This window comes from Aphis gossypii, chromosome X, assembly GCF_020184175.1.
Source record: "Aphis gossypii isolate Hap1 chromosome X, ASM2018417v2, whole genome shotgun sequence".
NCBI classification, from domain to species: domain Eukaryota; kingdom Metazoa; phylum Arthropoda; class Insecta; order Hemiptera; family Aphididae; genus Aphis; species Aphis gossypii.
Window position 1 is genome coordinate 2,075,264 of NC_065533.1, and position 9,766 is coordinate 2,085,029.

The window sequence follows — 9,766 nt, forward strand, 5'->3', positions numbered from 1 at the left end:
TAGGTATATAAATTGTAATAATATACTCTAAAAGTTTCACGTACCTATCCACGAATAATATTTATAAATTAAAGGGTTGCCCGTAAAAACCGAAATTAGTTCAAAAATACAAAAATTTATAATACCAAAAAAAAGGTAAACGGTCCTTTTGTACGGTCCATTGTTTAAAATGCAGGGGTTTAGTAAGTTCCCACACGAAACATAGCAGGAACGGGTACATAATATGTAAGTTCCCTCACGATAAAAAATACTATATTAAGACTTAGGAATGACAACTTAAACGTAATTGGTGTGGTTAAAATTTGTTTTATTTTGTATTGCATAAAAAAAAATCAATTCAATTTTTTTTAGGTATAAAAATAATAATAATAGAAAAAAATCAAATTTTATTTTGTTTATTGCAAAAGCTCAACTTAATTTAATAAGTTACGTTTTTACGATTAACGTGTAACTTCAAGTTAATTTTAGTTCAAAGAATATTGAAAATATTTAATATATATATAATAATTTTGCAAATCTTTGAATGGTATTTTTAGAAAAGTAGGTTTTTTGATAGTTAGTTAATACTTTGATGTAATGATGTATCATTTTAAATTTGCCCAGTAATTTTCTTATGCATAAGAAAAATTATCTAATAAACATTGTTATGTGTTTGAAATTTTTTATTTTGAAAATTAGAAAATTTTAACTTTAAATTAAGTTAAGTTCTTTTTTTTCAAAGGTTAACGTTTAACTTAACGAGTTAACGACTTGGCCAAAATATTTTTATTGATATTTACTAAAAATTAAAAAATACTAAAAAAGAATATTTCAAATGTATATAAATAGTTTTAAAAATAAGCAAAAATTAAATTTTATAAAGAAAGTGTCAATCTAAAAAACGTATAGTTATTTAGTAGTTATTTTTATTTACTGCTTAACTTTCTGAAGAGTGGAAACTTTTTGTAAAAAAATATAAAAGTCGTATTGTCTGTGCGATATGCAAGTTTTCATTTAAACGGTACAATGACCTATATTCCCACATGAGTTCTGAACACAACATTACTGTAACAATAGAACACTTTACTTTTGACGGAGAAAACAGTGAGTTGAATATGTATATTACGTACCTATAACTTTGTAAAATATGAAACCTTTTTTTATTCAACTTATAGAATTCAAGGATTGGAAACTGGAAATTGAAAAGGAAACTCGAAGTAGATATGTCAGATGTTCAGGTCAAAGAAAAATTTCTAATGGTAGTAAGACTCGCAAAGAATTCTTTTGCCATCGATCATTTATGCCAGTTATAAAGACTGAAGGGCGTAAGAGAGCTCTTAAAAGTTTGGGTACAAATAAGATTTCAGTTGCATGCCCATCCAAAATGTGTGTGGAAATCAAAGAAACTGATGTCAATGTAGATTTCATTCGCTTACATCTGGGTCACAAATGTGAGGTCACAAGAATGGTATTATCAAATGACGAACGAGCTTGTATTGCAGGTAAGTACCATAGGCTCTCATTCAGTTTGTCATTTAATGTTGTACAGTTTTTATACTTCACCTTTAAGGAAAGCTTAGTCAAGGTGTTCCTATGGACCGAATAATACAAGACATAAGAAATATAAGTAATCTAGATCCTGAGAAGTTTGAACGTATCCATTATATAGAAAAAAAGGACTTACGTAATATCCAACGTGATTTCAAACTTGGCTAATATACGATGAAATTGCATGAAGATGATGAAGTTAGTGTAGATATTCTAGTTCACACTCTGCTCGAAAAAGAGGATACTGTTATACTTCATTACGACAAAAGTGATAGTTTATTCCAATTAATTATTATGACTCCTTTTCAAAGGGAAATGTTGAATTATTAGGTCACTACAATCGTATTTGCATTGATGGAACACATGGGATAAACGCAAAGAAACCAAAAATTCAGCTCTTCACTCTACTCGTAATCGATGAGTATGGGAATGGTGTTCCAGTTTCATTTTTTTTTTCTAATAAAGAAGACACTTCTTCCATGATATTATTCTTTGAAAAAGTAAAAGAAGCTGTTGGTTTGCAGATTAAAGCAGAAGTGTTCATGTCTGATGATGCACCTCAGTTTTATAATGCTTGGGAACTAGTGATGGGTGCCTCTCAATTTCATTTGCTGTGTTGGTGGCATGTTAATAAAAATTGGACCGCCAACTTAAACTCTAAAATTAAAAACAAAGAAAAAAGAGAGATTGTAAAAAAAAGTCTCTATGTTTTAGCAACTGATGTTGAAAATGAAGGTGAATTTGAAGTGAATTTACAAATCTTTTTAAATGAGCTTCAAGAAGATGAAGATACTTGGATGTTCTATACATATTTTTGCACTAATTACATTAACAAGAAGAAATGTTGGGCTTTCTGTTACCGGAAACATACAGGTTTAAACACTAATATGCATCTTGAAAATTTACATAAAAAATAAAGTATACCTACTTAGATGGCAAGATATGCATTCGCTTAGATAAAGCCATTCATAAGTTATTTGACCTAATGAGAGATGTTATGTTTGAACGCATTATTAAAATAGCAAAAAACAAACCAACAGAGAAAATAAGACGAATAAGAGATGGTCATTTGAAAAGTTTGAAAATTGAAGACAGTTATGTTAGTCAAGATTCTGAAAATCAATGTATATGGTTCGTTACATCACATAAAGATCCAAGTCATACATATAAGGTAGAAAATTTGAAAAAGGTGTGTATTGAAAATTTATGCCCCTTGCAATGCAGAACATGTAATGTGTGTGTTCATACATACTAATGTTCTTGCATTGACAGTAGGGTTTATTTAAATATATGTAAGCATATACATAAAATTGGTGCTAGCAGGATAAGTGAAACACCCATTGAAAATGAATTCACATCAATAGCTATACAAGGGGAAAACGAAATCATTCAAACCATAAACCCTTTTGGAGCCAGTGGAAATCACAGAGGATACAATTTCCAAATCTCGACAAGAACTTGTAAGTAAATTACAAGTGATGCTTGGTTATGCTCAATCTACCAATGAAGATCAAATTCCCAATGTTTTGAAGTACTTGGACAAAGCACTTTCTTATATGAAAGTTCCTAATGTGAAGCCTGCTGAGGAAGAAAATTTAAACCCGTTAAAGAAAATAATTCAACAAAGAGACCAATATTCTGAGAAGAAAGGCTCAAAAAAAAAATTCAATAAAAAATGTTAAGTGCTCTCTAAAAAAATCAATTAAAAAAAGGGACATTCCATTACTACCAAAACCAACAGAAAATGAAATTGTTATGTGTAAGGACATTTTGAATGGTAACAAGATGACATCCTACGTTCACACAGGAGTAGACCATACATATTTTCAACATGAATAATTTTTTTTTATTATATGTTTTTTTTTGACAACAATTATAAAAAGTGAATTATTATTATATTTAATTATTATTTTATACTATTATATTATATTATGTTTGAAAATTATGAAAAATGAATTATCATGATATTTAATACTTATTATTTAACCAGTATTTATGTTTTTGACAACAATTATGAAAAATGAATTATTATATTTAATTTTTATTATTTTATCATTATTTTATACTATTATATTATATGTTTGACAATTATGAAAAATGAATTATTATTTAATTTTTATTATTTTATCATTATTTTATACTATTATATTATATGTTTGACAATTATGAAAAATGAATTATCATGCTATTTAATACTTATTATTTAACCAGTATTTATGTTTTTGACAACAATTATGAAAAATGAATTATTATATTTAATTTTTATTATTTTATACTATTATATTATGTTTGACAATTATGAAAAATTAATCATTATTATATTTAATATTTAGTATTGTATTATTTATTATTAATTTATACAATTAATACAATTACATACATTATTTTTAAATAGTAAGACTTCCATCATATTATGAATAAAAAAGTTTTATATTAATTTTTACACGAAAAAGAAACTTATTTTTAACTTATTAACTTTTAACGAGTCAAATAAATAAAAAAAAAGTAAACAATACTTACTTCCACAATAATATTATTATTAATTAATTATTGAAAAATATTATAATATAAAGTATAATATTTGATATGATAAGACCATTGCGCATGATAAGACTGCGCGTATGCGTACAAAGCATGTTGGGGTTAGGTTAGGTTAGGTTAGGTCTCTCGCGAGTCTCTTGTCTGTAATCACATGAGTTTTATATGTCAATACTCCGAAATAAGCTTGTGAATGAATAAATGTTACATATAATATTTTATGTTATATTCAACTGTATTACAAAATTGTAATGTTTTATATTATATTCAACTGTATCACAAAATTGTAATTGATTATGTTATATTCAACTGTATTACAAATTGTAATTGATTACTTTATATTCAACTGTATCACAAATTGTAATTAATTATTTTGTATTATAATTAACTGTAAAGTAAATTATAACTAATTGATTTATAATTGAATAACTTTTAATATATGGTATTTCTGATATTACTTAAAAATACATATATATATGTTAATGAACAGTAATACTGGAGTTCATTACATCAGATATAGAAACATTGGTTGAGTGGTATTTTCAGAAAAATTATTAGTATAAGTAGAGGGCAGCAATACATCATTAGTTACATCATGAGGTACATATGTAACAATAGGATTATTATGATTTAAAGATTCAACAAATACCAAATTTTCATCTATGACAGGTAGTTCTACTTTATTAGAATTTAGATAACTATCTATATATTCTACAGTTACAAACTCATTTAACTCATCAAAGTCATTTTCATCAAATTCATCATCAGAATCCACTGGTATTTCAAACGAATCCCGGAATAAAAATCCCCAGAAAAAAACTCCCCGTAAAAAAATCCCCGGTAAATAAAATCCCCAAAGCAACTATTTAGTATTAAAATATTATAATAATAAAAATAATAATATTATCTTTATACCTATATTATTAATTAATATATATCATTAATATATGCAACAAATATGCATTTACAAAATTTATATTTAAAAATTCAAAGTTGTACTAAGTATATGAAAAAAATATAAAATAATAAAAATAAATGTATAAATAAATACATAAATATTACTGTTACTGACCAAAATTTTCGCAACGGCGCATTCAATTCAAATATGCATTTATGGTCAAATATGCAAAAATATGCAAAATAAAAATTTAGCAGTGAATTCCAATTAGTATGATTCTGAAGATTATTAACGAAAATATAAAAGAATTAAAAGCAAAATATTTGCAAAAACATGCAAATCCGGGCTCTAATCATAAGAGTCTCGCGGGCAACGCCAAGCGGAATGACTATATAATACTATATATAACTTGATTAACTCACTGGACACTGACTGATACACGTTGAGTCTGAACAATGATAGATCGAGGCTTGCAATTTATACGGTACATTCGTACTACAAATTTAGTGTGCAATAAGAAAGCATTTAACAGATAAAGAAGGTTCGCTGGCCGCTAATTGCCCACCCTTGGCATAGAGCAATAAAATGTGAAATTGGGAAAATACAAATTATAAAATTATTATTTACACGTACTATTTGGTATCTATACGTTATTATAACATAAACGGTTACGGTTAGTACATCTTCAGATCCTATTAAGTAACTTTGATTTGTGTGATTGTGCGAGAGAGGCCGTAATTGTCCGGCTATGGAAATCAATGAGACTATGGAATTCATTAAATCTAATCAAGGGAACTATAAAGTTTGCTTAAATGGTTATACTTATGTACACCAAAAAGACTGTACGTTTTTCAAGAGATGGAGGTGTGCAAAATATAGTTAATTTAAATGTTTAGCTATTTTAAAAACATCGCTTCAAAATAGTAATCCAAGGGAGATCCATGAACACAATCATTCTGCCGACAAAAATGGTAAGATTTATTTTAATTTAATAATTTACATATAGTTAAGACACTTATATATTTATGTGTTATAAATATGTTCTCAAATATTAATAATTTTGTCATAACTAATTGGAGATGGTGGGTAAAATAATACATAATATTATATTAGTAATTACTAATTACTAATTACTAGGACTGAAGTAGGAATAATAAATTAATGTAGCACGACAAATTATTGTCGATAACAATTTTATCATAGCCCTCGATAAGTACCTATTACTGAATTAGTAACCAATTAGTACATCCAGAACTAAAAGTTTTAAATGTAATTGTAAAAATAATATATTTGTAACTACGATTTACTGTATTTTACAAAGGAAAACTAGAAATACATACGTAGAAATGTTTCAAATTATAATGGATGAATGTGCTGAACGAAATTTATACCCTGACCCCAAATGTTTACATCTCGATTTTGAAAGCGCAGTTATTGAAGCAGCTAAAGAAGTAATTGGTATCCATATTGGTATAAAAGGCTGCTTCTATCACTTATGTCAATCGACGTTCAGGAAAGTCCAAGAATTGGGCTTTGCTACGAAATACCATAAGGATGAAGAGTTTCAAAAACAATGTGGAATGATTGATGCACTTGCATTCCTTCCATTGCACCTCGTAGAAGATGGAATGAAATATTTAAAAAATAGTTTACCTGAAAATCTTATGGATTTATTAGATTATTTTGATTCGTATTATGTAAATGGCAAGTATCGAAGAATTGGAAACGACGAAAATAACATGAGGTTTCGAAAACTGCCACCAATGTTCCCACCATCTGTGTGGAATGTAAATAAAACCACCCTCAATTACTGCCACAGAACCAACAACATCGTTGAAGGGTGGAATAATAGGTTTTCCAAACTAGTTGGTCAAAAACATCCTACAATATGGAAACTTTTTAGGAAAATTTAAAATGAAATTGACGCCGATCGAGCACAGTTAGCATTGGATGCTTTGGGTGAACCAAGACGTACAAAAAGAGGACAAAACCAAACAATAAATATCCGCTTGAAAGAGTTAGTTATAAGACAAAGTGAAGATAAATTAAGCATTGAAGACTTTTTGACAGCTGTATCTAACAATATAAGAAAACGAACCGACTGAACCGAATCTGACTATAATTATTTATATATTTTTTTGATTATTAATAACTGACTAATATTATATTATTTATTATTATTTTTTTTTTTACTAACTAATATTTTTTAAATAGTTGCTTTGGGGATTTTTTCCCGGGGATTTTTTCCCGGGGATTTTTTTTCCAGGGATTTTTTTTCCGATTACCATTTCAAACAGCGCATAAAGCATTTCTTGTTCACTAAGTCCTTTATGATTCGACATTGTAATATAAAAATATAAAAACTAAAACACGTACAATATTATTTATAAAACTAGTGTCTAGCACAGAATAGAATAATGTGTCTAGAAAGTAAAAATATAGGTAATATAAAACGTTTTGTAATTATTTTGTAATCAACCAACAAGTCGATAGCGTGTGTAGACAGATAAGAAGTTTGTACGCATATAGTTGCATTCGTGCAACCGGAGTTTATCATGGATTATCTTTGTACCATTTATCGAAAAAACCTAAACGACAGTTGTACAACATAGTTTAGATGTACGATAAGCGGTACACATTTTTTGATTATTGATATCACATATATTATCAATATTATGATTCTCCAAAGTTATCATATATCGATTTGGTCAATGTACAATCACTCATTAGTTTCAGGAATTATTAAAGTATAAATAAACACTTAACAGTAAACAAATATGATATCAAAATAATCAGAATTATTTCACGAATACAATGGTGTAATCAAACTATACATACCAGTAGTTCTAAGAACAGAAAAAAATAAAAATAATAATGTTGCATGAATGCAACTGTTAGCTATGATTTTGCCGTTCGGGCAACACTGTAGCCCGTGGCCAGTCAGTCCGTCTCCGCCGCCGTACATCGTGTTTTAATCTGTTTTATGCCGCTACTGCCGAGCTCGACGTATGAGCTCGTGCTGACGAACTGCCGTTATTTCAAGTTTTTAGTTATTTTACGCTTCGGCGACGTTCCTAGCAATAAACCACAATCATACCTAAGTTTGTGTTTACGCTTAATTTTAATCCTGACAAACCCCCCGTTTAAATTTTATTCCATCCATATCAGAAGTGGGATACGACTCTTTGAGCGCAAAGAGTCGATCGAATCCGTAATGCCGTTTATCGACAGTTCCCCGTCGTTGTTGTCGCGTCATTCGCCCCGCGTCGTAAAGTAACGTGTTTCGTGAAGTTCGCTGAAGACCGACGTCCCGTACGCGTAACGCCACAGTGAAATCGTCGCCGTTCGTGAAGCTCGTTTCACGTGTTCTACGCGCCGTGTGCCACCTCAGTCCAAAGTTCGACCCTGCGATTTAGATGTTAGTTCTTATTGCAATCGTAACCGCGACCGTGTACGCCGCTTATCGCAACCCGACGTTATCAAGTTCGTGTGTAGCAGTGTTTACATCCAACCACATGATGCCGGGTAACAATCCGACACCAGTAGCTCCTACGTACAATCAATTGATTGAAGCGGTACGCACTTTAACCGAAAGGTTACAGTTACTCGAGAGTGCCTCCTTTACACAACAAGCTCAGTCGCCACAGCTTACTGTACCTAACGTCGTCCCCTCAGTCGACTACCGCATACTCCCGGATGTGGGAATCTTCATCTGGTCGTTCACCGGGCACGAGTCGAACAGTCAAGCGGAAGATTGGATCAACTCGGTCGACGGAATGGCTCAGGCCAATCAGTGGCCATTGCGTCACCGTTTATAATACGACCGATCGCACATCTCACAAGCCGCGCGGAGCTGGTTCTTGTTGGAAGAGTTCAAGGATTGGGACGCCTTCGTTCAGAGTTTTAAAACCACGTTCGTGCGCGCTTTGCGCAAGGCCGATCTTTGGCGTGAACTCGAAGCCCGAACGCAAGAGCCGAACGAACCGACCATAGATTACTTTTACGCCAAACTCGGGTTGTGCCGCTCGCTCGACCTGCCATTCGCCGATACGAGAGAATATGTCATCGAAGGTCTGAGGTCGCAACCCCTGACCGATTGGGTTTTCGGTCGCTCTCACTGCAACCATGACGATCTCTTATCGGATATTCGTGATTGGGAGCGAATGCACGCTAAGAGGAAAGAAAGGTTCGAGTCGGTCGGACCGATGTTTTCCATACCTCGTAAACAGAAGTTTACTATCGAGCAGAAAAGTGCGAAATCGACTAGCGTCGCACCCGCTGTTCCGCCGAAAATTACATCCAGCACGGTGGCTGGATCGTCGACGCCTGAACGCGAACCGAAAACAGACGTGTCAAGGGACCGCCCGACGATTTATTGCTATAACTGCCGTGGCACGAGACATATCAGTCGGGATTGCCCGAAACCACGACGACCGATGAAGTGCTCCAACTGCAGCTCCAATCAGCATACACGCGGCCGATGTCCGGAAGCCACTGAACGGTCTGATAGCACGCCTGTCGCCGACCACGCATACCGTGTCGACGCGAATACGAGCACGAGGCCGAAAAATCCATTCGCAAAACCGGTGTCGGTGAACGGACATGCCGTGTCCGGTCTGATCGACTCCGGTAGCTCCGCTGTGCTGATACGCTCGTCGGTAGCCCGCGAATGCGGTATTGTCGTACGCGACGCCGTATGTCCACTATACACAGTAGGAAATGCTGATCAGCCCACCGCGACGACAATCGGCGAAGGTATCGCTGACGTCATCATCGACGACGTGTTGGGAGCTGACGGAAAAC

At 32.3% G+C, this 9,766-nt stretch overlaps 1 pseudogene; it reads left to right on the forward strand.

The window, feature by feature from the left end:
• Positions 1 to 1,701: 1,701 nt before the first annotated feature.
• Positions 1,702 to 7,068, forward strand: LOC126552268 (uncharacterized; annotated as a pseudogene).
• Positions 7,069 to 9,766: the final 2,698 nt, after the last annotated feature.